The 14,118-nt window shown below is 42.9% G+C and overlaps 1 protein-coding gene across 10 annotated transcripts in view; it reads right to left on the reverse strand.

Moving 5' to 3' along the window:
* The window catches only part of NAA16 (N-alpha-acetyltransferase 16, NatA auxiliary subunit), a 104,664-nt gene that overhangs the window by 22,391 nt on the left and 68,155 nt on the right, over window positions 1-14,118 (reverse strand). The window contains exon 10 of one of the 10 annotated variants that reach the window (XR_006277744.1): window positions 582-681. The exons of 8 other annotated variants lie outside the window; for them this stretch is intronic. The gene's annotated coding sequence lies outside the window, so the exon portion shown is untranslated. Of the gene's footprint in view, window positions 1-581; window positions 697-14,118 lie in introns of all 10 variants that reach the window. One more of the 10 variants, XR_006277742.1, reaches the window with a different exon arrangement.

The following is a 14,118-nucleotide window of genomic DNA, read 5'->3' on the forward strand; positions in this document are numbered from 1 at the left end:
AAAGTCAAAAAGTTATTTGTTATAAACGAATAGGAAATGAATAGGAAATTCACACAGATGTATTTTCTTAATTTTATTCTTGTGCATAAATAGCTCTTCCTGAGTGGACTAGTATTGAAAAATAAACTGTGTTCTCTTAAGTAAGAGGTAGCATGGGGAAATTCATCTTCTCTTAGTGTGATAACTAGTCAATTTGACAGACAATATTTTTAAATAAATCCTTTCAGAGACGAGCACAAAAACTATCCAATTCCATTTTTAGAGACTGCTATGACATGTTAAAATATTGATAAAATGATCTGCTGAATACTGAGTTAATTACATCTTGTATTGCAGCAGCTGGTCAAAATACGTTGCATATGCTAAACACTCAAGATGGTTAACAATACTAGTTTATCAGCCATGACCACCAGTTTTAATACCTTTTCAATTTTTTACAGCAAGTAAAACCTCAATAAGTATTTCTACTGTATAAACCTATGAATACAAAAAATAAAAAGTTTTAAACATTTTACTCCTCAGTAGAATTTTCAGAAACAAATCAGCACAATTAACATTTTAGCATAGATTTTAAGCACTACCTTCTGATTTTGTAGGATATAGGGCAGATGTATCTACATTTTCTTCTTAGAAAGACTAACTATGTTCAGTTCTATTTTCTTGTATGGTAGCCCCAGCAACCTGGAACAAAAGTAACTGAGATTCTTTAAAGGTAATGTACGTTGATTTCCGCATAATACTTTGTGAAATCTCTAGGAGGATTGAATCTGTCTTGCAATTCACAATTAAAGGCCACAAAAATTCTATAAACGCATTTGTTAATTATTTATTAACTGAACACATGAAAATGTGATTACAGCCATGCAAATACAAAGGCCTCTTCTACACTAAGAATATTTGTCAGTGTTTATTTCCTCCACGAGTACTGCTTTGAGTAGGGCTTAATGACATCGTAATAAAGACATTTGTATCCTGTTCATACTATGGCTTTTGCTGTTATAGCAGCGGGAGAAGAGATATGCATTAGTGAAAAAGAATTCTCATAAAATTTTCAGAGTAGACATATCCAAAGGGAGGATATGGCCTTGCCTAGACTGACAACACAATGAAGAGGCGACTAAACAAGTAGGGAAGGGGGGGAAGATATAGCTAGAGTGACCAAACAGCAGGTGGGAAAAATCAGGATAGAGGGTGGGGGGTAATAGGTGCCTATATAAGAAAAAGCTCCAAATATAGGGACTGTCCCTATAAAATTGGGACATCTGGTCACCCTAGATACAGCAGCCAGCAACAAGATCATATGGCTACTCAAAGACGTGTGCAAATCATAGTTGATTTTATAACTATAAAGGTGCATACATTAAATTATTAATAAATAAAAATAACAGCCTTTATTTACTTTTCATGGCCACAAGGATAAAGTGGGTCAGTCCTGTGGGAATTTTTGCATGAAAGGAGATGATGGTTTAGCAAAGCAATTCTGGGTCATGACCTTTTCCTTGATGAATACCTAATAATCACACAATTTGGAATCTATTTTGATATTTGAAGTTTAAGTGTACTAAGATTTCAAGTATTTAAAATTTAACTCCTCATTGTTTTGCACTGGTTTTAGTAATTTAGATAAACTGTATTTTTCAATGGTTAATGATAAAGCATATAAAAGCACCAGACAAGACTTAAGTAGATATTACTTATCTAGGGGACACTAAAGAAAAGCACTGTAGAAAAGTGAGTGAACTTATCTACCAATTTTCAGTTCCCAAAACGGAAGCCTATACTTTATGCATTCTGGTTCTCACCAAACCCCATAAAGCAAAGATTTTCCCCCCAAGATTCCAGCCTGTTTAAAGTGTTTTTTTCTGTAGCAGATAAGAAATGATGCCAAATGGTTTCTGTGGGATGCTGAAGAGCAACATTACGTAACTCCATTTCTTAATCTTATTTGAGACGTTTTAAAAATAAAAATGTTTTAAGGTCCCAGCAGTTTCAATTTTTCCTCCTCTGTAAACTGTAAATTGTTTGAGATTTGGAAACTGAAAAAACTTGCCTGCAGAGCTCATGCTGCTATACTACACCTTGAGTCTTAATTTTTTACAGCCTCACCAAACACTTACAGGGCATTTCAGAATTATCCAATCCTCATTTTCTCCACCTAACAGTCTGAAGAATAGCAAATACAAGATGACATATGAAGGATTCAACAGTGTAAAGGAGGGAACATTCAGGGTATGAAAGTATTTACTTGAAACAGTCAAGTTTGACTTGAGACACGTGATTAAATCAGTACACAGCTAAGTTTCCTTTGTCTCACTTAAAGAAAAGGAGCACTTGTGGCACCTAAGAGACTAACAAATTTATTTGAGCATAAGCTTTCGTGAGCTACAGCTCACTTCATCGGATGCATTCGGTGGAAAATGTAGTGGGGAGAGTTATATACACACAAAGAGAACATGAAACAATGGGTTTTATCAAACACACTGTAAGGAGAGTGATCACTTAAGATGAGCTATTACCAGCGGGGGGGGGGGGTGGGGGGGGAGTACGGGTCACCTTTTATGGTGATAATCAAGGTGGGCCATTTCCAGCAGTTAACAAGAACATCTGAGGAACAGTGGGAGGTGGGGTGGGGGAAATAACATGGGGAAATAGTTTTACTTTGTGTAATGACCCATCCACTCCCAGTCTCTATTCAAGCCTTAGTTAATTGTATCCAGTTTGCAAATCAATTCCAATTCAGCAGTCTCTCGTTGGAGTCTGGTTTTGAAGTTTTTTTGTTAAAGGATAGCCACCCTCAGGTCTGTAATCGAGTGACCGGAGAGATTGAAGTGTTCTCTGACTGATTTTTGAATGTTATAATTCTTGACGTCTGATTTGTGTCCATTTATTCTTTTACGTAGAGACTGTCCAGTTTGACCAATGTACATGACAGAGGGGCATTGCTGGCAAATGATGGCATATATCACATTGGTAGATGCACAGGTGAACGAGCCTCTGATAGTGTGGCTGATGTGATTAGGCTCTATGATGGTGTCTCCTGAATAGATATGTGGACAGAGTTGGCAACGGGTTTTATGGCAAGGATAAGTTCCTGGGTTAGTGGTTCTGTTGTGTGGATGCTGGTGTGTATTTGCTTTAGGTTGAGGGGCTGTCTGTAAGCAAGGACTGGCCTGTCTCCCAAGATCTGTGAGAGTGATGGGTCGTTCTTCAGGATAGGTTGTAGACCCTTGACGATGCGTTGGAGAGGTTTTAGTTGGGGGCTGAAGGTGATGGCTGGTGGCGTTCTGTTATTTTCTTTGTTAGCCAGACAATCCTGCTGTCAGGGTGCCAATGCCTGAGATGATGGGGCATCCAGGATTTCCAGATTCATGGATCTTGGGTAGCAGATAGAATACCCCAGGTCAGGGTTCCAGGGTGGCGTCTGTGCAGATTTCTTCTTGTGCTTTTTCAGGGAGTTTCTTGAGCAAATGGTGTCGTTTCTTTCGGTAACCCTCAGTGGGATCAGAGGGTAATGGCTCGTAGAAACTGGTGTTGCAGAGCTGCCTAGTAGCCTCTTGTTCATTTTCCGACCTATTCATGATGAAGACAGCACCTCCTTTGTCAGCCTTTTTAATTATGATGTCAGAGTTGTTTCTGAGGACCCCGACCTGGGGTATTCTATCTGCTACCCAAGAGCCATAAACCTGGAAATCCTGGACACCCTATCATCTCGGGCATTAGCAGCCTGACAGCAGGATTGACTGGCTATGTAGACTCCCTCCTCAGGCCCTACGTTACCAGCACTCCCAGCTATCTTCGAGACACCATTGACTTCCTGAGGAAACTACAATCCATTGGTGATCTTCCTGAAAACACCATCCTAGCCACTATGGATGTAGAAGCCCGCTACACCAACATTCCACACAAAGATGGACTACAAGTCGTCAGGAACAGTATCCCCAATAATGTCACGGCTAACCTGGTGGCTGAACTTTGTGACTTTGTCGTCACCCATAACTATTTCACATTTGGTGACAATGTATACCTTCAAATCAGCGGCACTGCGATGGGTACCCGCATGGCCCCACAGTATGCCAACATTTTTATGGCTGACTTAGAACAATGCTTCCTCAGCTCTTGTCCCCTAATGCCCCTACTCTTGCACTACAATAAACTTGTGCTACAATGTACTTTCGCTACATTGATGACATCATCATCTGGACCCATGGAAAAGAAGCCCTTGAGGAATTCCACCATGATTTCAACAATTTCCATCTCACCATCAACCTCAGCCTGGACCAGTCCACACAAGAGATCCACTTCCTGGACACTACAGTGCTAATACGCGATGGTCACATAACCACCACCCTATATCGGAAGCCTACTGACCGCTATTCCTTCCTACATGCCTCTAGCTTTCATCCAGATCATACCACACGATCCATTGTCTACAGCCAAGCTCTATGATATAACCACATTTGCTCCAACACCTCAGACAGAGAAACACCTACAAGATCTCTATCAAGCCTTCTTACAACTACAATACCCACCTGCTGAAATGAAGAAACAGATTGACAGAGCCAGAAGCGTACCCAGAAGTCACCTACTACAGGACAGGCCCAACAAAGAAAACAACAGAACGTCACTAGCCATCACCTTCAGCCCCCAACTAAAACCTCTCCAATGCATCATCAAGGATCTACAACCTATCCTGAAGGACGACCCATCACTCTCACAGATCTTGGGAGACAGGCCAGTCCTTGCTTACAGACAGCCCCCCCAACCTGAAGCAAATACTCACCAGCAACCACACACCACACAACAGAACCACTAACCCAGGAACTTATCCTTGCAACAAAGCCCGTTGCCAACTCTGTCCACATATCTATTCAGGGGACATCATCATAGGGCCTAATCACATCAGCCACACTATCAGAGGCTCGTTCACCTGTGCATCTACCAATGTGATATATGCCATCATTTGCCAGCAATGCCCCTCTGCCATGTACATTGGCCAAACTGGACAGTCTCTATGTAAAAGAATAAATGGACACAAATCAGACGTCAAGAATTATAACATTCAAAAACCAGTTGGAGAACACTTCAATCTCTCCGGTCACTTGATTACAGACCTAAGAGTGGCTATCCTTCAACAAAAATACTTCAAAAACAGACTCCAATGAGAGACTGCTGAATTGGAATTAATTTACAAACTGGATACAATTAACTAAGGCTTGAATAGAGACTGGGAATGGATGAGTCATTACACAAAGTAAAACTATTTCCCCATGTTATTTCTCCCCCGCCCACTCCACTGTCCCTCAGATGTTCTTGTTAACTGCTGGAAATAGCCTACCTTGCTTGTCACCATGAAAGGTTTTCCTCCTTTCTGCCCCCTGCTGCTGGTGATGGCTCATCTTAAGTGATCACTCTCCTTACAGTGTGTATGATAAAACCCATTGTTTCATGTTCTCTCTCTCTGTGTGTGTGTGTGTGTGTGTGTGTGTGTGTGTGTGTGTGTGTGTGTGTGTGTGTGTGTGTGTGTGTAAATCTCAACACTGTATTTTCCACCAAATGCATCCGATGAGGTGAGCTGTAGCTCACGAAAGCTTATGCTCTAATAAATTTGTTAGTCTCTAAGGTGCCACAAGTACTCCTTTTCTTTTTCCACTATAGGTGGATTCCCAAGCAATACTTCCTATAAAAGGGGGGTGTTTTGAAGCCCAATGTAAGGGCTAGTCTACACTGGCAAGGCTAAAGCACTGCCGCAGCAGAGCTTTAATGTGGCTTGTGTAGTCACGACAAAGCGCTAGGAGAGAGCTCTCCCAGAGCTCTAAAAAAACCCCACCTCCAAAAGAGGTGTGGCTCCCAGAGCTGGTGCACTATTTACACTGGCTCTTTACAGTGCTGAAACTTGCTGCATTCAGGGGGGTGTTTTTTCACACCCAAGTGAGCAAGTTGCAGCGCTGTAACATGCCAGAGTAGGCAAGCCCTAAGGCTGTTTGAAGAACAGCAGTTTCAAAAGCAGCATCTGCCCCTGAGGCATGAACCAGAGAACAATAGTCTGAAAAGATGTGAGCTGAATCCCATGTGGCATGTCCACAGATTTCTACAAATGAAACATTCTTCAAAAGAGCTACAGATGTAGACTGTGATCCAGCAGAACAGGCTGTAACTGTTGGAGGAGGCTAAGAATTAGAAACCTCATAAAATAAAAAGAGTCAGAAACTCATCTGGCTTTGGGTTCAGATAGGGCCCCCTTTACCTGTAAAAGAAAAAATCTTTGAGAAACCCTAAAAGATGTAGTTCTCTCTAGATAGAAAGCCAATGCTATAATGTCTAAAGTGTGAAGAGTGGCTTCTTCTCTGGAGTAGTGAGTCTTACGGTAAAAAAACCAGGAATTAAATGTTAAATTGCTATGGAAATGGAGGTTACTTTGGGGGGGGAAATGAAGTGGTCAGATAGATAGAATCAATCATAGAATATTAGGGTTGGAAGGGACCTTAGGAAGTCATCTAGTCCACCCCCCGCTCAAAGCAGGACCAATCCTCAAATAAATCATCCCAGCCAGAGCTTTGTCAAGCCTGACCTTAAAAACCTGTAAAGAAGGAGATTCCACCACCTCTCTAGGTAACCCATTCCAGTGTTTCACCACCCTCCTAGTGAAAAAGTTTTTCCTAATAACCAATCTGAACTTTCCCCACTGCAACTTGAGACCATTACTCCTTGTTCTGTCATCTGCCACCACTAAGAACAGTCTAGCTCCATCCTCTTTGGAATCAACTTTCAGGTAGCTGAAAACAGCTATCAAATTCCTCCTCATTCTTCTCTTCTGCAGACTAAATAATCCCAGTTCCCTCAGCCTCTCCTAAGTCATGTGCTCCAGCCCCTACTCATTTTTGTTGCCCTCTGCTGGACTCTTTCCAATTTTTCCACATCTTTCTTGTAGTGTGGAGCCCAAAACTGGACACAGTACTCCAGATGAGGCCTCACTAATGTCGAATAGAGGGGAATGATCACCTCCCTTGATCTGCTGGCAATGCTCCTACTCATACAGCCCAAAATGCTGTTAGCCTTCTTGGCAACAAGGGCACACTGTTGACTCATATCCAGCTTCTTGTCCACTGTAATCCCTAGGTCCTTTTCTGCAGAACTGCTGCCTAGTCACTCGGTCCCTAGTTTGTAGCAGTGCAAGGGACTCTTCCATCCTAAGTGCAGGACTCTGCACTTGTCCTTGTTGAACCTCATCAGATTTCTTGTGGCCCAATCTTCTTATTTGTTTAGATCCCTCTGTATCCTCTCTCTACCCCAGGGCTGGCCCACAACATTTTGGCATCTGAAGCGGGGAGCTCAAACGACACCCCTATGCCCCCTTGCTTGGGCCAAAACTTTGAAAGGTCTCAATTCTGCCTTCTTTTTCTACTCCTCTCATGGGACTGCTCTGCTACCTATCCCAATAAAGGAGAACTAAACTTAAAGTGCCTTGTTCAAAAATTTTAAGTAACACTTAACTTTCAAATGCCTAAACAGCAAATATGTCACTTTTCTTGTCTGCACAGTAAACACTGGCATTTTTATCTGTTTGAATCATCAAAGTGGTGCTTTCCGTGCCTTTTAGGTTGCAAAGATTTGAAATGCTTCCTGAAGGTCCACAGTCTGGGCCAGCTCATGCTCTATTGAGATGGTTGCAAGGCCGACCAGCCTCTCTTGTGCATTGTGGTGTGTAGATGTGTTTTTATTAACTTCAGCTTGGAGAAGCTGCGTTCTCCACTGGCAATTGTTACTGGAAGTGTTAGAAGTATGAGCAGAGCAACAAGAGCATTTGGAAAGAGAGTGGTCATCTTATTTGTGCACATATATTCCAGAACAGCCTTTGGAGTTTATCCTGCTGAAATTTATCTTGAAAGGGCTTTCAGTTCATCACCTAAATCACTCGCATCAATATCGCACATGTCGTGTGTCAACACTGTCTCTAGTGCCCAGCACTGCTGGTGTAGGTCTCCTTCAGGTATAGTGAGGAGTTTTGGAATGTCATACAACATCCCAAATATACTGCTGTGTTCCTTGAGCTGCATAAAACGTTCTTCAATTGACTGTATTGAGCAATCTAGCACCTGGTTAAAGAATTCAACTTTGAATTGTTGTTTAGGGCCTCTTATAGGATTATCCCATGCCTTGTTAACAAAATGTATTCGATGACTTGTATTCTTGAATGGGTGGGAAAATAGCTTCAGTGTGAAGTTCCCCTGCCAACTTCCGTGCACTCTTCAGAACGTTTTGAAATCCCTCATCTGACCGGTAAGACTGTAGGGATGACTTTGCTTTGTCCAGTTGTTCCATTGCTCCAGATATATCAAGGTCAACACCTTGGAGTCTCTTGCTTACAACAATTATTTCAAAACAGTATGTCATGCCACAACACTAATCCACACAGATATTTGAAGTTGTGTGCGTTTCTGGTGATTCCATTTCCCTCAGCCACTGTTCTCCCATGAACAGTTCCTGTCATAGCATTATCCTCCATAATGGCATCTATGGCATCATCTATCTTCCGAATTTTGTGTTTGATAGGCTTTAATCGCGTCCATTTGACTTTGCCATTGTGTGGCATTCAGTGGTTTCAGTGTCAGAGAGGATGTTCCCAGATGCTACTTCAAAATTTGCCATCAATGAGTTGATGCAGATAAAAATACATAGATACTTTGAATTACATTAAAAAATTCAGCAGTCTCACTGGAAGCTGATGCTGCATCACTGACCACCAAGTTCAATGAATGCAGACATGGATCCGAGAGTTAACTCTTCGAGCTTTTTTGTCCCATCCGAGTTAACTCTTGTACTCTGTACTCCTCTGTTCTTTCCTCTCACATTGGCACCATTATCGTAGTCCTAAACTCTCATGTCAGCTATTGCAATTCCTGCATCTTCTAGCTTTTTAAGAAGCACATTTGTCATACCAGGTCCTGTAGTATCAATGTCCATAAATTCTAGAAAATGTTGACAGTCACCATTGCAGGGACATTTTCACGAGGGTCTGTGGTTGTTACAAAAATGCACCAGTCATTTATTCCATATGGCTGATGTCAGGTGTGCAGTCCAGAATAATAGAGTAATATCTTGTTGACTTCAGAGATGTGCCATAATCTTCTGTTTGACTTTTGTTGCCAGTAACTGTATGATCTCATTTTGAATGGTTTTTCCAAGGTAGTGGTGTGTGTACATTTCTTGGGTGGTGACTCTTCTTAGATGCTCCTGAAGTATAGCAATGTGGCTGGAACATTAGACTGGAAGAGTTTGCAACAAAACCAGTATGCAGCATTCTGGGTTTTTGAGTACATAAGCCACTTTGTCACCATTGGGGATTTCACTCCAGTAATGTGTTGGTTGGAAACTTCTATTTTCATTGTTTTGGGGGAACATGAAGTTTTTCCACTTGCTGTGGCCCATGAAGTACAAGGAAGTCCCTCAGGCTACTGCTCAAGTCACAGTCCTGAATCATCTAGACTTAAGGAACTAAACTCAGCAGCAGCTGCTTCTTGTGCCTCCACCACACTCTTCTCTGATCTACACTCTTCTTCAGGAATGTGCATGGTTACATCAATTTGAGATGGAGATATGGATGCTGCAGTAGCTGCCAGGTCTCCTGCACTCTAACTGGAAGATCAGGCATCTCCTCACCACTCACATCCTCACTGGGGCCAGAAGGCTCTCCATGAACATTTATATCTATGTATCTCAGGAGAGCTCCTTCCTACTTAGATAGAAAGCAAAGGAAGCTTTTCTATCTTTTTCTAAATGCTGTCCCAGAGGGGAGTTATTCTTTCACTCATGACTGCTGTTCTGTGCCAGCTATAGTGGCTCTCAACAGTCAATTGAAGGGCACAAATAAGCAGACTGGTAGCAGGGCCTGAGTGAGGGAAGATATCAGCATTTAAGGGCCTAGCTGGCTCCTACTACTTCAGTTGACTGCCTGTTCTCCTCAAGTGGGTTCAGGGAAGCAGCAGGAAACAGGAAGCTCCCTGAGCAGCTGAGGTTAATCATTCCATGCTCCTGGGGGTGCTAAAGAGGGACATAAAAGGCTCCTCCTTCTCTCTCCCCCTGCAGGTCCTGCTGTTTTCTGTTATTCCCTCTCACCTTTTCTCCTGCCTGCCCGTTAGGCCTCTTGTGCCTTCCTTCCTCCAGCACAGTACTCCACCATCTCTGTGCATCCAGAGCAGAGAGAATACATATGGACCAGCAGCAGACAATTTTCTACACTCTGGGTCCTAGTGGCACCCCCTGCCACCCCCATAGTCTGGCACCTGAGGCGGCTGCCTCAGTTTGCCTCATGGTAATGCCAGCCCTGCCCTACCCTCCAGTGTATCTACCACTCCTCCCAGTTTAGGGTCATCTGTAAACTTGCTGAGGGTGCAAGCCACGCCATTCTCCAGATCATTAATGAAGATATTGAACAAAACCAGCCCCAGGACAGATCCTTGAGAATATCCTTCCTTATAAAAGACACTATGGGAGGTTCGGCCATTAAGGCCCCTAATTAAGGGAAGATATTGCCACTAAAAAGGCAGTTCTCAGACAAATTTAACAGGGAACATTTGACTAGCAGCTTGAAGTGCGGTTTCATGAGCTGAGAGCTGAGGACAACGTTCAGACCTCATGCTGGGGTAGGTTCTGTGACATACAGAAAGTTGCAAAGCCTTCGATTAATCAAGATTAGTAGGTGAGCAAATATTGAAAATCCTTCCACCGGAGAATGGAAGACAGTAATAGCAGCTACATGAACTTTAACAGAACTCAAAGCTGAGCAGTTCAAAATGTGTGACTGAAGGTAGTCAAGAGGGGAAAGACCCCACTAAGTGTACCAGGGTTGGAATTTCTATAGGTATGTTTTTCTAGTAGATGACTTTCTCCTGCTCTTGAACAGCCCATTTCTATAAATTACCAAATTAATGGAAACTGGTGTGATTATATTGTGTTATTTTGACAAAATATGCAGAATTTTAAAATACTGTGTACAGAACTTAACTTTTTGGCGCAGAATTCTCCCAGAAGTAAGAACTAGCTCTCCAGCCATACTTTTAGGAGGGACAACTTCCTGTCTCAGAAGTGTCCCGTAAGAGGGACAGAGAATGGGATTGGGAATAGAAACAAAACATATGGCGTAATCTAATGGTACAACCCCCAGAACCCACCTGTTTGAAGTGATTAGTTCCCAAAATGGAAAGAAATGAGAAAAATGTTTTCAAAGGGCTGGAGTAGGTGGGTAGAACAATGCAGCTGATGATCTGCAACCCTCAAAAGTAATCAAATGCTTGCTTGCTGTGACATTCTGTACCTTGGCGGAACACCCTACACCTCCATGTTCATCTTTATAAAATGATTGTGTGATATCCAATGCAAAGTTTGTCATGTTGAGTGTTTTCAGAAGGCTCATAATGCACTGAGCATGGTTGTTATAATGTTATAGTAATTTTTACAGTAATGTTACAGTAAGGTTATAGATTATAATTTCATGTATATAGTTTGAGGCTGAAAATGTATCCTCATGGCTTAAAGCAAGACCATGCAAACACAGAGGCAGTTCACACCTCGTCAGGGCATGGACAGGACAAACCCAGCCCAGCCTCAAGGAAGAATGGACACTGGCTTAGGCAGCAACTTCCTTTGGGCAGTTTGGGACTGTGATGAGGTAATGCTCACCTGACTCTGAAAAGGGGTGAGGGGTGCAAAGCCAAGAGGAAAGAAAGGACATGATAAAAAGGAGACATTTTGCCATGCGCGCTCTCTCTCTCTCTCTCTCTCTCTCTCTTCCACCTACATCTACAGACACCACCACCACGCAGCGACTGAAACGCTGATCAAAGGGGAGAGTCTGACTGAAAAGTAACCATCCAGCCTGTGGTGAGAAGCATCTAAGTTTTTAAAGACACTAAGACTGTTAAGATCAGCTTAGAATGCATTTTACTTTTATTTCATTTGACCAAATCTACTTATTATGCTTTAACTTATAATCACTTCATCTCTTTATAGTTAATAAATCTGTTTGGTTTGAAGTGTGTCAGAGACTCCCTTTGGGATAACAAGCTTGGTACACATCAATTTCTTTGTTAAATTGACAGACTTATTTAAGCTTGCAGCATCCAGCAGTCATTACTGGACACTGTAAGATGGAGCTTCCTAGGGTTGCATCTGGGACCGGAGATATTGGCTAGTGTCGTTCGCTTGCAAGTAGCTGGGAGCAGCTTACATGCCAGAGACTGTGCGTGAACAGCCCAGGAGTGGGGGTTCTCACAGCAGAGCAGGGTAAGGCTGGCTCCCAGAGTCAAGGATTGGAGTGGCTTAGCATATCACTGGTCCAGACAACACCAAAGAGGAACGTCACACTTGCCCAAAGACAAGGGCTGTCACAGTAGAGGTTGGAGGCCTCTTCTTTCGAACAGAGGCCTTTTCCTAAGGGGTTCCAATGATCTGCAATAGACCAGAAATTGAACACAGCAAGATCTCTGTGCTGTCTGTGACCTGCTACATTTTCTTTTGTTTGCAAGGGTTTACATTCCAAGCAAACAGAGGATGGCCCTGAGTCCGCCAAAGAGTGCAAGAACTCACCAATGGAATCATTAAACAGTTTCAAAGGGGCGATCTTAGATGGTGTTTTGGACCTCTCTTGGGATTCCTGAATATTATAGGCAGGGGGCACAACCCATGACAACTGCTGTGGACATGGACTGGACTGCCTTGTCAGCTTCATTAAAAGATGTTTGCAATGCTGTTCTTGCACTATTTCGAGCTGATAGTTTGGAATTGTTCTTGAGGCTGATGGTCAAAGGAACTGAATTTGGTGTAGTTTGTTTAATTATATTTAGCTATTAAAGCTTGATAATTAGCAATACTAAATTACAATGTAGCAGATTAATAACTTTTGCGAATGAATAAATCCAGTTGTTGCTGATCCTGAGGTGGTATGGATCTGAAATGGTACTATTTTATTCATTGACCACCAGCAAACCAGGGGCTGGGTTGAGAATAGGTACCGAGAACCCTTAGATGGAATAAAATTCTCTGTCCATCCTTTCACAAGTTGGGGGCACAGTAGTCAAGGTTTGCCATATCACCTTGGCTTGTTCGACTAGAGGACTCATTTATGGGTAAAGCTACCCTACCAGGAGAGACAGCACAGAGTATATCCACTAGCTTGTGTTGGGTCTCACACATCTCTACAAAGGGATTTTCAGGCAATCGGCAATTCTTTTCATGAGCACGAAGGAGGAAGATATGTTAGTCTGAGGAGTAGCTTCCACATCTACTCACATCTCTTGTTCCTCAAAGAATTCCTGCTGAGGAGGACAGTGATGGGAGGAAGCCATACAGGGAGGAAAGCTGATGGAGTAGAAATTAAAGGCATTTCTGCCTGGGAGGAAGGTGTATACCAGGGAGTGCTTTGAGACTGAGGACAAGTGGGTTACTGAAGGATACTGTGTACTCATGAGCAGAAGGGACTCAGGTTCATCAGAAATGAAGAGTTCAGGGAGCCTAAATTCCTGCAGTACTGGGGTCAATTGAACACGAGGAGGGTGATAAAAATCCAAGCTAAGTGGTGTCAGTACCAGCAGTGTTCTGGTCTCGGAGTGCGGGGCAATCTAGGTGCCTGGTAGCCTTGCTTACCGTAGAGGATATGGATGGTGCTGAAGGTTCTTGAGGCTCTGAAGTCTCTTCTGTTGTCTTGATGGTGCCAGGCACGTGTCAGCTGGTGGTACCAAGCCATGATGGTTACTGTGGGTCTCAGAGTCGCTCAAAGCCTTATTGGTCGGTACAGGCCATTAATACTGAAAGAACCTGAAGCCTCAGCTGTACTCTTTTTAGAGCATGTGGTCTTTGAAATAGCAGGCCTCCGAGGTGACCTAGAGCACCTACTGCTTACACCGTAAAGCAATCTAGAGCTTTTTTCGTTGCTGCTGTTGAAGTTTTAGAGTTCCCCCTCCCTCCAGTCTTTTCTTCAGCAGGAGTAACAGTTGAGTGGGCTACAGTGGAGGGTGAAGGGGCACTTTTGTTACCAAAGATCCATTATATGGGAGGAATGGGGGGTACTGAGCATGTATCTGATCAAGGTTGCAGGGAGCACTATCATGAGAAATCTAAGCTTTA

Source organism: Dermochelys coriacea, chromosome 1 (genome assembly GCF_009764565.3).
Source record: "Dermochelys coriacea isolate rDerCor1 chromosome 1, rDerCor1.pri.v4, whole genome shotgun sequence".
NCBI lineage: Eukaryota > Metazoa > Chordata > Testudines > Dermochelyidae > Dermochelys > Dermochelys coriacea.